Raw genomic sequence first — 19,988 nt, forward strand, 5'->3', positions numbered from 1 at the left:
TACTGTCTGTGGCCCTGAGAAAACAGGATTTGCCAGACTTTGATGATGGGAATACTTTGTTGGGAGGTGTTAGCTGGCCCTGATTGTTTCCTGTGTGGAATTCCCCTGTTTATTTACTGTCCTGGTTTTAGAGATTATATTGTTCTGCATTATTCTATCCCAGTAATTATTTCATATTAAAGAAGAATCTCACTTATCCAACATTCACTTATACAATGTTCTGGATTATCCAACGCAGTCTGCCTTTTCATAATCAATGTTTTTGTAGTCAGTGTTTTAAATTCATTGTGATATTTTAGTGGTAAATTTGTAAATACAGTACAGTAGAGTCTCACTTATCCAACATAAACGGGCCGGCAGAACGTTGGATAAGCGAATATGTTGGATAATGAGGAATTAAGGATAACCCTATTAAACATCAAATTAAGTTATGATTTTACAAATTAAGCACCAATGTCAAGGACAGAACGCCACCAGATAAGATTCAACAAAGTTTATTGGAGTTACAGAACCAAAAACGCCCGTAAAAGACAAGGGCTAGGCAAACATTGGCCTTTGAAGTGAAAAGATACTAGAAAACGTTCAAAAGATAAACCGGATTAAACTGGAGTTTAATCCGGGTTAAACTAAAAATGCTTACTTCAGCCTGGGACTTTAAACAAACAAAAGCTGGTGCACAAAGGTTCAAAGAAACACAAATAACTGGCAGCAGATACTTCTCTGCTACCAAAAGCTGATATTGAGTAACTAAGAAGTTACTCCTCCACGCAGCAAACAATCTCCGGGTTTAAACACATCAATCAGGGGCAGCAGCGGTCAGCGAGGTCCCAATCCGGTCCGAAGGTCGACAGCCAAGTACAGATGTTTGTAGTTCACCAGTTCCAACGATAGCCACAGGAAGGATAGTCCGAGGTCGTAGTCAGTCAGTCAGTCAGTCAGTCCAGAGTAAACAATTGGCGTCCGTCAAGAAGACGACGGAGGTCCAAGCTATTAAGATTAAACACAGGTTGCACAACAAAAGCCCACACAGTTCCTCCCGCCGCCTATGCCCAGTGTCCTTGGTAACTTACGTATTCAGCAAACGAAACACACCCGTCTTCAGGAAATTCCCAGCAAGAGCCCAAGCGTTCGTCCAGATTACCTTGCCCAACGCAATTAGCCCTAGATTCTAAACCCCATTTTATGCCAGTTTACAACTCCTCATCGCTATCAGCTGTTACCCTAATTCCAGGTGCCTCATCATCATCCTCCTCATCAGAGCTGAAACACCTTTGACTACGCCCCACAGCATCCCCAGCTGTGGATCCCGTTCCATCCCTCCAGCTTGTCCACAGGTCTAATCCTGAAGGTCCCCAATCGCCTTCCATACTATCATTGCCGGTGGCACCCAAATCCTCTCTCACACGAGTCCATTCCATGTCATCCTCCTCTGAGCTAACCATCTCTTCCTCCATTCTCTCAGTAAAACCCTCAAAGGAGTCCTCGTCAGATGGTTCTGCAAATAAGTCCCGCAGCCGCTTCCTTTCTCGCTCCTCGAGAGTGTCTGACTCCCGAGGAGTCTTACGACCACGTCTCCCAGAATCAGAGCCATAAGGCTCAACCGTAACAACCAAAACATCATGTTAGACAACAAATTTGTCAGAAAAAGTAGTTCAGTACACAGTAATGCTATATAGTAATTACTGTATTTATGAATTTAGCACCAAAATATCACGATATATTGAAAGCATTGACTACAAAAATGCATTGGATAATCCAGAACGTTGGATAAGTGAGTGTTGGATAAGTGAGATACTACTGTAAATACTACATAGCATTACTGCGCATGGAACTACTTTTTCTGTCAAATTTGTTGTATAATATGATGTTTTGGTGCTTAATTTGTATAACGATTACCTAATTTGATGTTTAATTGGCTTTTACTGAATCCCTTCTTATTATCCAACATATTCACTTATCCTGCCGGCCTGTTTACGTTGGATAAGTGAGACTACTGTATATTTCTAATCTTATATTATCTGCTCAGAACTAGATTATATGAGGCTCCTTCTTCACAGCTGTATAAAATGCACACTGAAGTGGATTATATGGCAGTGTGGAGTCAAGATAATCCAGTGCAAAGCAGATAATATAAGATTATAAATGGGTTATATAGCTGTGTGGAAGGGCCTTGAGTCTACACTGCCATATAATCCAGTGCAAATTAGATAATCTGTGGAAGAAGTCTAAGTGAGGCCTAAATCTGCCTGTCCCCTAACTGAAACCTGGCTGTCCCTTGGTTGCTAGGCAACCAAGTGGGCAGAGATTAGCCCTCTAAACTGGCAGCAATTGGATTAAAAAAATTATTGCTCTCCCTCTAATTAGGACTTTATTTTTCTTTTCTTTTTGTTGTATCAACCTTGAGGCGTGGATGATGGGTTGTGTTGTCAAATTTTGAGGTTGGGGGGCCTGTACTTTTGTTGTTTTGTGAATCGCCGTGATGCCATCACTCTTTTATATATATAGATGTAGAAGAGGCCTCATATAATCCAGTTCTAAGCAGATAATAGAAGATTATAAATATACAGTAGAGTCTCACTTATCCAACATAAACAGGCCGGCAGAACATTGGATAAGTTGGATAATAAGAAGAGATTTAGGAAAAGCTGATTAAACATCAAATTAGGTAATGATTATACAAATTAAGCACCAAACATCATGTTATACAACAAATTTGACATAAAAAGTAGTTCAATGCTCAGTAATGCTATGTTGTAATTACTGTATTTACTAATTTAGCACCAAAATATCACAATGAATTTAAAACATTGACTACAAAAACATTGACTACTAAAAGGCAGACTGCGTTGGATAATCCAGAACACTGGATAAGCAAATGTTGGATAAGTGAGATTCTACTGTAATATGAAATAATTACAGTGGTAATCCAGTCCAATCCAATTCTGCCATGGAGGACACAATCCAAGCACGCCCAACAGATGGCCACCCAGCCTCTCCATAATAATACAGTAGAGTCTCACTTATCCAACGTTCTGGATTATCCAACGCATTTTTGTAGTCAATGTTTACAATATATCATGATATTTTGGTGCTGAATTCGTAAATACAGTAATTACTACATAGCATTAATGTGTGATGAACTACTTTTTCTGTCAAATTTGTTGTATAACATGATGTTTTGGTGCTTAATTAGTAAAATCATAACCTATTTTGATGTTTAATAGGCTTTTTCTTAATCTCTCCTTATTATCCAACATATTCACTTATCCAACATTCTGCCAGCCTGTTTATGTTGGATAAGTGAGATGCTATTGGAAGAAGAAGAAGAAGAAGAAGAAGAAGAAGAAGAACAACAACAACAACAACAACAACAACAACAACAAGAAGAACATCATACAATCATAAGGTTAGGTGACACCCCTAAGGATCACCCATTTCAACTTCCCTCTACCATGCAGGACGACACAAACCAAGCACTCCTGGCAGATGGCCATCCAAGATCTGCACAGTAATAATACAAATCGAATCATAGAATCAGGCAGTTAAGAGAGACCCCTAAAGGCCATCCAATCCAACCCAATTCTACCATTGGACGATACAATCCAAGCACTCCCAACAGATGGCCAACCAGCCTCTCAATAATAATAATAATAAGAATAAGTAGAAGAAGAAGAAGAAGAAGAAGAACAAGATCATACAATCCTAAGGTTAGCAGATACCCCTAAGGATCATCCAGTTCAACTTCCTTATATCATGCAAGGACACAATCCAACCACTCCTGACAGATGGCCATCCAGTATCTGCACAATAATAATACACATCGAATCATAGCATCAGACAGTTAGGAGACACCCCTAAAGGCCATCCAGTCCAACCCAATTCTGCCATGCAGGGCACAATCCAAGCACTCCCAACAGATGGCCACCCAGCCTCTCAATACTAATACTAATACTAATAATAACAACATTATCATCATCATACAATCCTAAGGTTTGGAGTGACCCCTAAGGATCCTCCAGATCAGCTTCCTTCTACCATGCAGGAGGACACAATCCAAGCACTCCTGACAGATGGCCATCCAGCCTCTACATAATAATGATGATGATGATGATAAAACCATAGAATCCAAGAGTTTGGAGAGACCCCTAAGGGCCATCCAGCCCAACCCTTTCTACTATGCAGCAGGACACAATCCAAGCATTCACAACACATGGACAACGTATAAATACTATACAATACTACACAGGGACATGACCCCCTCTACCCTCACCACTTTCACAGTACACAAACAACCAAATGCATCCTAAACATAAAGACAACCATACAACAGACATTCAATACCACCACTACCTCAACAAGTTCGCACCAACACCACCAGACAACGCCACAGCAATGTGTGGCCGGGCACAGCTAGTTTTTTTATAACTTTGTAATGTTATAATTGAGATTAAAATTAAAATAATGCATCAGCTGAGGCTCTTTACATTTTTGTAAAGTTGCTCACAACCAAAGTATAAATAACAAATTTCTCGAGTAGCTGCCATGAAGACACCAGGCATCTTGTCTTTATTGAAGGTGTTGACTACACAATCACTATTCAACATTAGAGACTGTAATGGAGAAAATTAGAATAACGAAAAGCAATAGAACTGACAGAGCTATATTTGTCTAAACCTGTGTGAGTGATGTGGGTAGGGAAGTATAGCTCTGGGAATAGACAATGTAACCATGCAATTGTATTGTGTTTCTTTTAATTAAAGAAAAAATTAAAATTATCATAGAATCATAGAGTTGGAAAAGACCTCATGGGCCATCCAGTCCAACCCCTGCCAAGAAGCAGGAAATCACATTCAAATCACATATCCAATATCAGATTCCCATCCTTCCTGATATGGCACTAGAGCATGCTTGTGACAATTGTCATCTGTCTATTTCTTTGAAACCCCAATACCATTCACCTAAATTTTATATTGTATAGCCTGAAGCACTGATACCCCTTCTGCACAGATTTCTGCCCATTCTGGTAATTACCAAGGAAATTGTTGTTGTTGTTGTTGTTGTTGGTTGTTGTTGTTGTTGGTTGGTTGTTGTTAACTTTATTTATATGCCACGTTTCTCCCTGCAGGGACCCAAGGTGGCTAACAATCCACACACTTTAGTCAAGTTTAAAAATGCAATACAAAAGTTAAAAACAATTAAATGATACTATGCAGATTAAAATATAATAACTACATTTAAAATACCCTTTAAAACTCACAGGGCCCCCCATCCCACGCACAACGCCCCCCCCAAAGCCTGCCCCTTATCCTTCCCTGTTCCGTCCTCCAGGACGATGGTTTGCCTTACTTATTGGTCGTTTGTTTGTTTTCCCTCCTTTGCATTTTGTTTCAGCCTCTGGCTGCAAAAGCCCAGGAAAGGTGGCTTGAAGTCTGCAAGAGCTGGCTGCAGTTTTCTTTGCAATGATTGGTCAAAGAGTACAACATCTTAGGACCGCCCTTTTTACCAGGGTCTAGTCTCCATTTTAGAGTTTCATTCTGGCTATAGTCTTCCAACGTGCTGGAGCTGTGCAAGGCTAACTGGGACAAATCATCCTCAAAACCAGGCCAATCTAAGCCTATCCAAATTAGATAAGTATTGAATTATACTGATCTGGAATAGGAAATCTAGTTAGAGGAGCAGGGTTATTCCATCGCTTCTAGAACTAATCTTTGCTGTAAAGATAGGGAAGGAAAGAGTTTCTCCTTCTAATATAGACAGCGTGATTAGGGTATAGTGGTTTTATAATCACCTTTGCCTTCTGGAACCAGGGATAATTCTGCAACTAAAACCTATGGAAATTTGTTTCATTTTCTGCAACTTTAAGATCTGTGCCAGGTTTACAACCTTGTATGAATAAACATCCTTTTTTGAAGTTCTCCAGACTCAGTCGTTCAATATTTTAGGACAGCTTATAGGGATTTGCAGTTCGCCCGGATAAAGGACGGCACGTTTCAGCTTTATAGTTTTTTTTTATTGTCTGGCGGACGGCACAGTTTTGAGGACGATCAGCGGTTTTCCGCTTGAGCTAGCCTGCACGGCCATAGAGACTTTGATTTTGTTGGTCTGTTGCAGTGAAGCTTGCTGCCATTCCTTCAGCCTCTGCAGTATCCTGCTCTTCAGCTGCGGCTGTTTCTGCAATTGCACGGCTGTGCAAAACCCAGCAATCTACCCCGAGCTCCTTCGGTGGCAGGTATCGAGCCGCGGAGCTCCAGCAGCAGTCTTTGGGCTCACACAGAGGTGGTGAGTCCAGAAGCACCAGGCCGGGACCCAGATAAGCCTGGCAACTCCAAAAGAAAGTTCTGGCTGAGTCTTCACAGTGGCTAGGATCTCAGCCGGGACAGTCGCCCGGCGGTGGTGACCTGCCTCATGGTCCGGCGGTGGTGACCTGCCTCATCATCCTGCGGTGGTGACCTGCCTCATTGACCTGCGGCGGTGACCTGTCTCATCATCCTGCGGTGGTGACCTGCCTCATTGACCTGCGGTGGTGACCTGTCTCATCGTCCTGCGGTGGTGACCTCCCTTCACAGCGGGGAGGAGGCGTCTCTTCTCTCCTCCTTTCCAAAGCCAGCCTCGGTGCTCCTTCGGCGGCAGGCCTCAAGCCGCGGAGCACAAGGTGCTTGAAAATTTGGCGAAGTCGCCATTTTGGCAGTTTACGTCACTCGGGCAAGGGAGGTATCAAGTGGCAAGTTGCTGTCAGTTGGCATTTTGCAGCTTGCCTACCAAAGTTTGGCGCCAAAGGTCACAATCTTTGTAAAGTATAGTTACTTAGTGATATATATTGCTATGGTTAAGTGCTGTGAATTGTATTATATATTGAATTTGCTTTTATTGTAAATTTACTTGCAGGTATATTGCATTTGCCTTTGTTGTAAATTTACTTGCTATTAAGAATACATAATGTCTATGCAATTTCAAGATGATGCAGATGGTATACCTCCTTCTGAGGCTGAAAGTAGGAATGAAAGGCCCCAAAGGATAAAGCACCCTTCAGCCAAGATGCTAGCCCATCTAATAGATGAAAAGGAGCTCCTCCATGTGAGGTTAGGTTCGGCATGGGAGCGAATTGTAACATTAATGGACAGAATTGAGAGCTTGGGTATTACAAGGGTGCCATCCATATTACAGACAGACCTTGAAGAGACCTTCGGTATTTGGAGGGGTTTGGTGTCTAAGATAGTCCAGGTCCTCGAGCGCATTAACGCCAAGGATTCAGAGTTAGAAATAGTGAGTGTCTTAGCTAACACTAATGAGAAAGAAAATAAGGTGAGGGCAATTCTAGATGCCTTGGAATTTAGTTCTCCATCTGTTAATCTAAGGTCTGAGCCAAAAGGAAATCAGTCTTCCTTATGCAGCCATGAGACCAATCTTTTAAAATCACCTGCTGTGGCACTTAGTCTTAAGTCCAACCGCTCTAGCCAGGTATCTAAACTAAGGGAGTGTGCATCATCTAAACATAGCCACTCTAGCAAGTCTTCTGCTGCTGGGAGTGCCATCTCTTCCCTAGCTGCCTTGCACATTAAGGAGGCTGCACGTCTAGAGCTAAAGAGCAAGGTAGCGGGGGCGGAGGCTGATGCTAAGGCAGCTGATCTCACCCTTCCCTTTAAAGAAGAAGAGCAACGACTGCAAATAGAACAGGCCCGTAGACAAAGCGAAATGCAAATAGAACAGGCCCGTAGACAAAGCGAAATGCAAATAGAACAGGCCCGTAGACAAAGCGAAATGCAAATGGAACAGGCCCAAAGGCAAGGTGAAATAGAAATGCTTAGAATAAGGATGGATGCTACTGCCAAAAAGGTAAGGGCTGAGACTTTGGCCAAGGCCCTAATTGAGCCACTCACAGAAGAAAATGTAAGTCAGTTGCCGAAGCAGGACCCTTCTTCCAAGGTGCTTGTGCATCTTAATAGCTTAAACAGCCAGTTTTCGGATGAGGAACAGGAAGACTTCTCTCCTTACCCAGAGCAGGGCCCCAAAGTCACTTTTGAGTTTCCTGCAGAGCAGAGCGTCATAGCGGGGAGCTCACCCTTGCCCGAGCTACCTGTGCCTCCTGCTAAATCCCTAGGTCAGTCAATCAGGGCCTCAAGGCCAAGTGCTAGTTGGCCCTTACAGACAGCTGCACAGGGAGCCACCGATTCGTCAGTGGTCGATGTCATCCCTCCAAGAGGCCAAAGGTTGACGCAAGGTGCACGGTGGGAGTCCACTCCACAACAGCAAACTCCTCAATTGTTCCCTTCGACGCCAGAGTCCCAGCTTGTCTCCATCATCAGAAGCCCCAGAAGAGATCTTAAGGACAAGGGTGTCGAAAAGTTTTCGGACAAGCCTGAGGAATTTCTTCTCTGGAAGGCCACCTTCCAGAGAGCAATCAGAGACTTAAAGTTATTGCCTGAGGAAGAACTGACTCTTCTGGCTGCATGGTTGGGCCCAGCCTCATCCTCACAAGTTAAGAAGATCTACGCAGCCCACGTAGCCGATCCCGACAAAGCCCTGGAAAAGGCCTGGGCCAGGTTGCAGCAGAGGTATGGGGCCAGCACAGAGATTGAAGCATCTCTTATGGACAAGCTCCAAAGGTTCCCAGCTTTGAAACTCAAAGACTTCAAACTCTTGTGGGACCTCAGCGATCTCCTTACGGAATTAGAGTCGGCCAAGGAGAATCCAGAACTGCCTGGTTTGAAGTGCCTCGATCAGCACCTGTCCCAGAGGCAGATCTTGACCAAGCTGCCCTTCACTTTGCAAGAACGCTGGGGACAGGAGGTCTTCAACTACAAGGAGGCCCACTCCCAGGCATACCCTCCATTTTCTCATTTGGTCCAGTTCATCACCAGGGCGGCCAGAGAAAGGAATGATCCGCAGACGGGCCTCCCCACCTTATACCAAGGGACCCAGCCAGAGAAGGCACCTAAAGTGGAGAAAAAACCATCCAGAGAGGCCAAAAGACCGGTTAGTGTTAAGGCTGTTGAAACTCAGCACAGGGCCAACGAATCCAAGTCAGAGGTGAAGGAGGTGCTCTGCCCCATTCACCAAAAGCCTCACAGTTTGGCCAACTGCCGGGAATTTGGCAAGAAGCCTTATAAAGAAAGACAACAGATTGTACAGAAGCTGGGCATATGTTTTAGGTGCTGTGGAGCAACTCCTCACTTTGCATCCAACTGCAAAGAGGACGTCAAATGCGCAAGGTGTAACAGCCTTAAGCATTGCACCGCGATGCACAACTCTGACGCTGTCTCCCGCGCCAAAGGGGACACGTCTTCCAAAGAAGGGTCATCTACTGAAGCCACCAACATGCAGACCGCGTCACGGATGCAGGAGGATGCTCCATCGGTCGCCTGTACTGAACTATGCTCTGACGTGCACCAGTTCAGAGTCTGCCATCCCATCTGCCTAGCAGATGTATATCCAGCCAGAAGACCTTGGCTTAAAAAGAGACTTTACGTGGCTTTGGATTCACAAAGCGACGCCTCCCTGGCGACTCCAGAGTTTTTCCAACTGTTTGACATAAAAACCCAGACGGTCGACTACACCATGTCCACCTGTGTAGGGAAGAAGAAGTTGCAGGGTCGCATAGCATCCGGCTTTGTTGTCTCCTCTTGTGACCAGAAGAGACTGTTCGAGTTACCAGACCTCATTGAGTGTTCCTCTATTCCCCGGAACAAAAGGCAGATTGTCACCAGAGAAGTCGTGGAAGCCCATCCTCACTTGCGAAAGCTGAAGAACGCCTTACCTGCTTTCCGTCCAGATGTGGACATTGCCCTTCTGCTTGGTGCGGACTGTCCGAACTTGTTCTATGTGAACGACCAAGTTAAGGGACCTCCAGGGGCGCCCATTGCTCAGCTGCTACCACTAGGCTGGACAGTTACAGGCCCAGTGTGCATAAATAGGATGCACCCTCCATCGTCGGTGGGCACTCGTCAAGCGCACGTGCTTCAAGGCAGTCGCCCCACACTAATGCATAGCTGTTTGAGTCATATCTCGGTCTATTGTCAGGGGATAACACCAGAGTATTCTTCCATCTTTGAAGTCTCCGAAAGGGATGAAACTACAGCGCTTTCCAAAGATGAACAGAGGTTTTTAGAGATCATGAACTCTCAAGTTTCCCGGAGTCCCGAGGGAAATTGGATAGCCCCTCTGCCTTTTAAAGCAGAAAAACCCACTTTGCCAAACAACAGGCATGTGGCAGAAAATAGACTCTGGTCACTGAAGAAGAAGATGCAGAAAGACCCCAAGGTAAAGGAGCAAATCGTTGGCTTTATGGAAGACATGTTCCAAAGTAACTACGCCGAGGTCTCTGATCAAAGTGAGGTCAATGAAGAAAACTGGTTCCTGCCTTTCCATAAAGTCACGCATCCCCAAAAGCCTAACAAGGTCCGAATTGTATTCGATGCCAGTGCCGCATGCCAAGGCATTTCTCTTAATAATGTTTTGCTAAAGGGACCAGATCTTTTAAACAGTTTGCTCGGAGTCATCTTGAGATTTAGAGAGAAAGAGTTTGCTGTTATTGCAGACATCCACAAGATGTTTTACGCCTTTTTAGTTCGTCCTGATCATCGCAGGTACCTCAAGTTTTTGTGGTACGCGGACACTCAAAATTTGTGTGACGTTCGGGTTTTTCAGATGCGCGTACATGTCTTTGGAAATACCCCGTCTCCAGCCGTTGCAAACTACTGCCTCAAAAGAACCGCAGATGAGTTTGGGCACCAGTTCAGTCCAGAAGTCGCCAGCATAGTTAACCACAACTTCTACGTGGATGATCTTCTGGTTTCGTTTGACTCCGTTCATCAAGCCATCCAAATAGTGCATGAGCTGCAGGCTTTGTTAAAAGGTGCCAACATTCGCCTGCACAAACTATTATCCAACAGCAGACAAATCTTGCAAGCCTTTCCCTCCGAAGACTTAGCGGAAAGCAATGTTCATGAGTTATTCAAAGGGTTAAGCTCCCAGTCTAGTTTAGGACTTCTCTGGGATGTAAAATCGGACCATCTTTCGTTAAGAGCATCTAAATTTCAGTTTGTGAACACTAAGAGACAGATGCTTTCCGCCATCAATGGGATATTTGATCCCTTAGGCATAGCTGCTCCTGTCCTGATCACTGCTAAACTTCTGTTCAGACAGGTGATCCAAGAAAAAATAGGATGGGATCAAGAGCTGTCTCAATCAATAAAAACGGCTTGGTCAAACTGGACTGCCCAAGCTGAAGGCCTGGAAACCATCGCAGTTCCCAGACAATTTGCGCCCTGTAAGGTAATGATAGAACCCACCACAGAACTTCACATCTTCTGTGACGCATCTGAGCGAGCTATAGCAGCTGTGGCATACATGCGACAAAAGGACAGAGATTTTTGTCACGCAGGATTCATCATGGCAAAGGCTAAAATAGCTCCTATGGGAACTTCAATACCCCGGCTGGAATTGTGTGCAGCAGTTCTTGCTGTCCAGCTCTGGCGCATCATCCAGCAAGAGATAGGAGACTTGTTTCAAGATGTCCATTTCCACACGGACAGTACAGTTGTGCTTGGTTACATCAACAACACAACCAAAAGATTCAAGGTGTATGTGGCTAATAGAATCAACAACATTCTATCCAGTTCTACGCCTAGCCAGTGGCACCACGTCGCCACCAGCAACAACCCAGCTGACATCGCTTCCAGAGGAGCTTCAACTCAACGAGTGTTAAGTTCAAGTTGGCTGACAGGCCCCAGATGCTTGACCGAAGTCAATTTTCCATCAGCCTTTTCTCCCACCGATAATACAGAATTGCCCGAGTCCGTTCCAGAGGTGAAAGTTTGCAAGATGACCACAGAAATCAAGATGGGCCAAAGATCTTGCCTGGAACCACACCGTTTTGAATGTTTTTCGGAGTGGCACAGTCTTCTTAGAGCAGTTGCTAGGCTTATACATCGTTTAGCTTGCAAAGATAGTGAGCCTTTACAGGTCCAGGATATGATAAAGGCTAAGAGCGTCATATTCAAGTCAGTACAGAGATCTGCTTTCAAGCAGGAAATAGCTAGGCTAGAGCAAGGGCTCAACATCCCTAATCAAAGTCTTCTAAATGAGTTAAACCCATTTCTAGACAAGGAGGGTATTTTGAGAGTTGGAGGAAGGTTAGCCAAAGCTAAACTCAAGGCGTGCATAAAAAACCCCATCATCATACCCCCTAATAGTCACACTGCATTGCTGCTCGTTCGGCATCACCATGAAAGGATCCATCATCAGGGTAGAACTCTAACTGAGGCAGCCCTTAGAAATGAAGGTCTGTGGGTAGTTAATGCCAAAAGGTTGGTCAACAGTTGTATTTTCAAATGTGTTAAATGCAGGCGCCTTAGGCGAAACTGTCAAAGTCAGTTGATGGCAGAACTACCTCAGGATAGGACTTTGACAGACCCACCCTTTTCCCATGTGGGAATCGATGTGTTTGGTCCTTGGGAGGTTGTCACTAGGAAAACCAGGGGTGGTGTTGTAAATAACAAGAGGTGGGCAGTTTTGTTTACTTGTTTAGTAATACGAGCTGTCCATATAGAAGTCATAGAAGGGATGGACACTTCATCATTTTTAAACGCATTAAAAAGGTTCATAGCCCTCAGAGGGCCAATTAAGTCAATTCGGTCGGACTGTGGCACCAATTTTGTAGGTGCGACCAAAGAACTCAATTGTGTGTCTAGGTTTGGGAGAGACCCAAAGGTTCAGAACTTTACGAATACTGAACAAATTATGTGGACTTTCAATGTTCCTCACGCCTCCCACATGGGTGGTGTTGGGAGAGGATGATTGGTATTAGTCGCAAAATCCTTAATGCCATGCTTTTGAGTCATAGGTCATTGACGCATGATGTTTTGGTGACACTTATGGCGGAAGTTACCGCAATAATCAACAACCGGCCGCTGGTTCCCCTTACCAGTGACCCTGAGAACTTACAACCACTGACTCCTGCACTTATTTTGACACAAAAGGTGCCAGGATGGAAGGACATCATGTTGCCAGTTCCGGACGGAACTCACCGTGCCCTGTGGAAACAGGTGCAGTCCTTGGCCAACCACTTTTGGAAAAGGTGGAAAGCTGAGTACTTAAGCCAGCTTCAAGCTAGAAGAATCTGGCAAAGCCCACAGGACAACATTGAGGTTAACAACGTTGTGTTGTTAAAGGACAAAGACTTGCCCCGCCATGCATGGCCCATGGGCATTGTATTAAAGACCTTTCCTTGCCCGGATGGTAAGGTCAGGAAAGTTCAATTAAAGACTTGCAACAGAGACAAAGTGTCCATTTTGGACAGACCAATTAGTGACCTCGTGTTGCTTATTGGAGATGTTTAAAGTTCTAGTGTTTGTATTGTCATATGTGCAAAGGTGTTTGTATGTTTTTGAGTGGTAAATTCCCACATCCTGGGAATTTAAGCGGGGAGTGTTCCGTCCCCCAGGACGATGGTTTGCCTTACTTATTGGTCGTTTGTTTGTTTTCCCTCCTTTGCATTTTGTTTCAGCCTCTGGCTGCAAAAGCCCAGGAAAGGTGGCTTGAAGTCTGCAAGAGCTGGCTGCAGTTTTCTTTGCAATGATTGGTCAAAGAGTACAACATCTTAGGACCGCCCTTTTTACCAGGGTCTAGTCTCCATTTTAGAGTTTCATTCTGGCTATAGTCTTCCAACGTGCTGGAGCTGTGCAAGGCTAACTGGGACAAATCATCCTCAAAACCAGGCCAATCTAAGCCTATCCAAATTAGATAAGTATTGAATTATACTGATCTGGAATAGGAAATCTAGTTAGAGGAGCAGGGTTATTCCATCGCTTCTAGAACTAATCTTTGCTGTAAAGATAGGGAAGGAAAGAGTTTCTCCTTCTAATATAGACAGCGTGATTAGGGTATAGTGGTTTTATAATCACCTTTGCCTTCTGGAACCAGGGATAATTCTGCAACTAAAACCTATGGAAATTTGTTTCATTTTCTGCAACTTTAAGATCTGTGCCAGGTTTACAACCTTGTATGAATAAACATCCTTTTTTGAAGTTCTCCAGACTCAGTCGTTCAATATTTTAGGACAGCTTATAGGGATTTGCAGTTCGCCCGGATAAAGGACGGCACGTTTCAGCTTTATAGTTTTTTTTTATTGTCTGGCGGACGGCACATTCCCTAAATATCTGCTGGCAGTAGGTCTTGACCAGAGATGGGAGCATCGTGGTCTCTCATGGGAGGGAGTTCCACAGCCCAGGAGCAGTCGCCAAAAAGGTCCTCTCCCATGTTCTCACCTAGCATGTTTGAATGGGTGGTGGGAACAAGAGAAGCCACCCCCCCCCCCCCAGTAGATCATAGATATCTACCAGGTTCATAGAAAGATGTATGGTCCTGGACCGAAGACATATAGGGCTATGTAGGTCAAAACCAGCACTTTGAATTATGCCTGTAAACATGTTGGCAGCCAGTGAAATTGTTGCAACTGAGTTGCACTGGGCCTCACGGTCGTCCTTGGGGTTGTAGTTGGAGCGGCAGTCCAGGATGAGGGTTAGGAGTTGTTCACTTCCTGTAGCCAACCTCAGTTAGCGTCTGGCTGCTGCTCTTTGGACTAACTCAAGTTTCTGAGCACTTTTCAAAGGCAGCTCCATTTAGAGCACATTACAGTAATCCAGCCATGATGCAACCAAGGCATGTACCACCATGGCCAGTTCTGAGTTCTCCAGGAACTGGAGCAGTTGGCAGACTAGCTTTAACTGTGCAAAAGCACTCCTGGTCACTGCTGATACTTGAGCCTCCAGGTTCAGAGCTGAATTCAGGAGTACCCCCAAACTGCGAACCTGTGTTTTGGGGGGGGGGGGTATGACTTCATCTAACACAGGCTGAATCTCTATTCCCAGATCGGTCTTATGACTGAGCAGGAGCACTTCTGTCAAGTCTGGAATAAGCTTCAATTTGTTTTCCCTCATCCAGTCCATTACAGCTGACAGGCACCAGTTTAGCACAGGAACCCCTTCCTTGGAATTAGGTGGAATGGAGTGATAGAGTTGAGTGTCATCTGCATATAGATGACACCACACTCCAAAACTCCAGATGGCCTCTACCAGCGATGACATGCATATGTTGAACGCCACGGGGGACAACCTAGAGCCCTGAGGGACCCCACAGGCCAGTCTTGTGGCATGGTAAATGTATTAACCTTACCATCCCTTGATAAAATTGAAACTAATGTGGAGAAATTTCTTGGTGCCGATTGTCAAGCTCTGAAAGATACTTCAACTTGGAGCCATACCCTCCTCCAAGAAAACATCCTACTAGAAGCAGCATAGCATTTTTTTCCAAAAAAAAGTTGTGTTAAATAAACATTAGAATTAATTTCAGTGTAAAGTAAATATATTTATCATAGCTGCCTAAAATGTTCAATTCTACTGCTGCTGCTTCCATTTGGAAATTCTATTTATAATGTTGCAAGAGTTGTGGGTAATGAATTCAGATGCAAAGGAGACAGGAGCAGAATACCTCCTAGAAAGTTTCAGTCAACTTCATCTTCTGCCAATGGCCTGGCCTGACCAAGAAGCTGGAAACAGAAGCATTTGAGTGTTGGTTAGAAATGGGCCCCACTGCAAGGTCTTTCATGAAAATCCCTGGTTGGCTCTTACTGCAGTCATCTGGGTGAGATGAATACATGTTAGCTAAAATAGGATCAACCCTGATTCTTCATTTAGAACAAAACCTTTAAAACTGAAATCTATTTGGTGAGAGTTTTTGTTTAGTTTTCCATGTTTCTGAGATACATTTGGATTTTGTTAGGATTATTCGCAGTGTAACCATATGCCTGAATTCTAAAACAACCAAAATTATAATGGACATCTATATAAGTAAAAATATCCAAGGCATAGAAATCTTGTCAAAATATACAAACAGTGGCCATGGTAGGCTGGGAGGGAGATGCCAAGTGGGGAGCAGCACAAAGTTTATTCCAGGAGTTGTTCAGAGACCAAGCAGGGCAGACAAGAAGGAGGGTTTCCCTGGAAATAGTGAGCAGGGGGGAAAGCTCCACAAACTCCATATGGTTCATTTGTGGATTTAGCATTCAAGATCTTTACAAACTAGACAACCTTCTACATTTGCCGATTTGATTATTCATGGATTTGATGAATATGATTCTCTTTAGGAATCTCTAGGTCCTCTAGCATGACTTCCACCAGATTTCAACTCTAGAGCAGCTCTGAGATTTTTAGAGAAGTGTTCCCTTAGGTGAAAGAAAATACAGGTTTTTCCACATTCGCATGGGTTATGTGAAAGTGCAGAGAATGTTCATCAGATATGATGATAACATTGCAGCTAGGGGTAACTACCTTAGAAAAAAAAATAAAATTCAAGATTATTTTGAGAAGGATTATCTAGGGCTGTACAGTGTGCCCTCACTTTTCGCGGGGGTTAGGTTCCAGGCCTTCCCGCGAAAAGTGAAAAACCGTGAAGTAGCGGCACTCTATTTATTTCAATAAATATAGTCCCCTTCCCTCCCTCCTTCCCTCTTTTCCTCTTTTAATGTACTGTACTGTATTTCTTGTTGTTCCTGAGCCGATGAGGCGTAGGCAGGGCCTACTGGCACTGCCAGCAGGCGGCTGAGGAGGAAGCGCGGGCCAGGTCACGTGCCTCAAACTGAGTCCTTTTGTGCCTGTGAGGGGAGGGCGAGCCAGATGGGAAAATCCGCAAAATAGCGAATCCGCAGAACCCGAATCGTGAGGGAGCACTGTATCTCCATGGCCAAAACGGCCATGGAAATACAGCCCAACTGTAGCTGAGAGTCCATATGACTCACAGATGTATTCATAGCAGAATCATTAATCCACATTATCTGGAAACAGGATTTCATCCAGAGATTCCAAAATTCTGGAGTTGTGGACACCTTGACTGGACAGAATACATGGATTTGATAACTATGATTCTCTTCTGAAAGGAAGCTGCTTGCTTGACTTGGAGTCCAAGGGGCTTGCACTGAAGCAGCTCTGAAAACCTTTATCCTTGATTTAGTTGTAGACATGGCCATGAAAGCTCTTAGGCCTTAGAAGTTACCTTCTAAAGGAAACATGGCTAGCACTGTAACTTGTCCCAGCAGGCAAGGACATTTTTCCCCTGGCAAGGCAATAAGGAGGGGGTTTGTAAATGTGGCTTCTAATCTGGAAAGTTGCTATATTTTACTTTCTGATCCCCTCCCCCCTCTAAAAATGAATCCAATAGAAATATACCATCTAAACAAGGGGCAGGAAATGCTACCCCTCCAAATACTATTGGACTGCATGTCCTAGCAACACTAGCCATTTCAGACAATGATGAGGAATGCTGGATGGTGAAGTTCAAATAATATCTGGATGGCCCTAAAACAGCTGGGTCCAGAAGTTTTGAGATTGCCACTCCCATAATTCTCAGCAGCTGGATACACTGATGAGGGCTAGTAAAAATTATCTGTGTCAAAAACAAAAACCCCTGGAGGGGTAGAATCAACTAATCTTAGGGCCTTTCCCCGCAGCCATATAACCGAAAATATCAAGGCAGAATAACCCACAATACCTGCTTTGAACTGAAATATCTGAGTCCACACTGCTATATATCCCAGTTCAAAGCAAATAATGCGGGATTTTATCCAGCTGTGTGGAAGGGGCCTTAGAGGCCTTTCCACACAGCCATATAACCCAGAATATCAAGGCAAATAATTCACAATATCTGCTTTGAACTGAAATATCTGAGTCCACGCTGCCATATAACCCAGTTCAAAGCAGATAATATGGGATTTTTTACAGCAGAGTGGAAGGGGCCTATGTCCATTGTGACAAGCAATGGGGCCCTTCTATTCTGGATTGGATGAATCTCTCCTGGGGTAATGTCTTCATTTCTGGGTCTTGCAATTTAACAACAGGACACAATTCCCTGGTGGTTCTATTCCTCTTGTCCAATTGGCTAAAAGCCTTCTATCGGCAATGAGAAACTGTTGAGATTTTGTCCATTGCAACATTTCTTCTTTTGATTACGACAGTTGTTGACAATTTGATGAGCACTCGGGTTCTATTCATGGAAAAGTGCTTCATTTTCTTCACGCTCACAACTTACTGCAAATTGAGATCATACAGATGGCATACAGCGGCATTGTTTGGCTTCCTGCATGCGCACAGATCTTCTTTTCCATGAGATACTAATCAGAACATTTCACTTCACCCATCTGTTCCTTGTTGAATATTAAGAGGCTCTACCTAGCCACTGCTGTGATAAAAGGCAGCAATGTGCTTTGCGCCAGTTTCCTGTGCAATTAACATGGTGTAAAAACAAAAGAGCAAATACTACAATGCACAACAGTTAACTGTGATAAATCACTATGTTGCCTCAATGGTAGGAAGTATTAAAAGAGGTTAATGTTTTTTAAAGATACACAGAAAAGAAGGCAGAAAGTGTATTAAGGCCTTACTGGCCTAAATACTTAAAAAGGCACCAGATTTTATTTGATGCTGGAAGCTAAACAGTCTCAGTCCTGGTTAGTACTTGGATGGGAGACTGACAATGAATACCAGGTATGGTAGGCTATATTTCAGAGGACGGAACTGACAAAGCCACTCTGAGGAATCCTTGCCTAAGAAAACCCTATGAAATTCATGGAACCCCCACAGGTCAAGCAGGACTTTAAAGGCAAACACAAATTCACATACCTGAAATAAACTACAATATAGCCATCAGAACTTATTTCCATAAAATGTGAGGTTGTATATTCTTACAGCTCACGAAATCCTACATGATCTGAAACTGGGAGCTGTATATACTGAAACGCTAGGTAAAGTTAAAGGTTTTCCCCTGACGTTAAGTCCAGTCGTGACCAACTCTGGGGGTTGGTGCTCATCTCCATTTCTAAGCCGAAGAGCCGGGGTTGTCCGTAGACACCTCCAAGGTCATGTGGCCAGCATGACTGCATAGCGAGCCGTTATCTTCCTGCCAGAGCGGTACCTATTTATCTACTCACATTGGCATGTTTTTGAACTGCTAGGTTGGCAGGAGCTGGGGCTAACAGCGAGCGCTCATTCCGTTTCCGGGATTTGAACCTGGGACCTTTTGGTCTGCAAATTCAGCAGCTCAGCGCTTTAACACACTGCGCCACATGGCCTTAAATTGAGACCCATATATACTCATATATAAGTCAACCTCATGTATGTGTCAAAAGCAAAAAATATGGAATTTTATATGATCAATGGACAAGTCTAAGGTCATTTTGTGGAGAAGGGAAAGTGTTAATATTGCATCAGGGGAACAGCTACTCCTATCTGCCATCACAATTTCCCCACAGAGACCACAAATAGCATCATGGCGGAGGGAGATTTATTTGAGATTTATTTTTCTTCTATCTATTTTGATTTATCTTTTTCTGAATTGTGTGAATTGTATGTACATTGTTTCCTCTTATTGTAAGCCACCCCGAGTCCCCTTGGGGAGAGGGTACAGGATATAAATTTATTATTATTATTATTATTATTATTATTATTATTATTATTATTATTATCATCATCATCATCATCATCATTATTATTATAGAGTAGAGGGGGTTGGCGCTTCTTTTGTGTTATCTGAAGACAAACTAAGCTCTTACCTTTTGCCACTCTGCTCAGAGAAGGGGATGATTCATTTTCAAATGAGAGTTATGGTATACACATTGACTTCTGGATAAATGGACTTATATTTTTGTTTTTTGTTTTGGTTTTTTTGGACAGATTAAAGTTTCTAGACTTATATATATGAGTATATAGGGTAAAGTTTAAAGAGCCTTAAATATACAAGTCATCCTTTGGGTTGCCCCTAGGCACCCCAGTCTAGTGAATGAGGACCTATTTGCAGGGGCCAAATGAAAAAATGTGACCCAGTGGGTTTCTTTGGCTGAGTGGGGTTCAAATCCTGTTCTTTAGAGGTATAATCCAATGCTCAAACCATGTCATGCTGACTCTTGAGACAAGGATGTTGTGTTTTTAATTTTAAATGACCTT

General features: G+C 43.7%; 1 long non-coding RNA gene across 1 annotated transcript; it reads right to left on the minus strand.

Moving 5' to 3' along the window:
- Window positions 1-478: 478 nt before the first annotated feature.
- On the minus strand, window positions 479-2,019 carry LOC134299223 (uncharacterized). Its single transcript, XR_010006390.1, has 2 exons — window positions 1,071-2,019; window positions 479-987 (listed from the first exon to the last, which is right to left on the minus strand). It is a non-coding gene; the product is annotated as an uncharacterized LOC134299223 (long non-coding RNA).
- Window positions 2,020-19,988: the final 17,969 nt, after the last annotated feature.

This window comes from Anolis carolinensis, chromosome 1 (assembly GCF_035594765.1).
Source record: "Anolis carolinensis isolate JA03-04 chromosome 1, rAnoCar3.1.pri, whole genome shotgun sequence".
Taxonomy (NCBI): domain Eukaryota; kingdom Metazoa; phylum Chordata; class Lepidosauria; order Squamata; family Dactyloidae; genus Anolis; species Anolis carolinensis.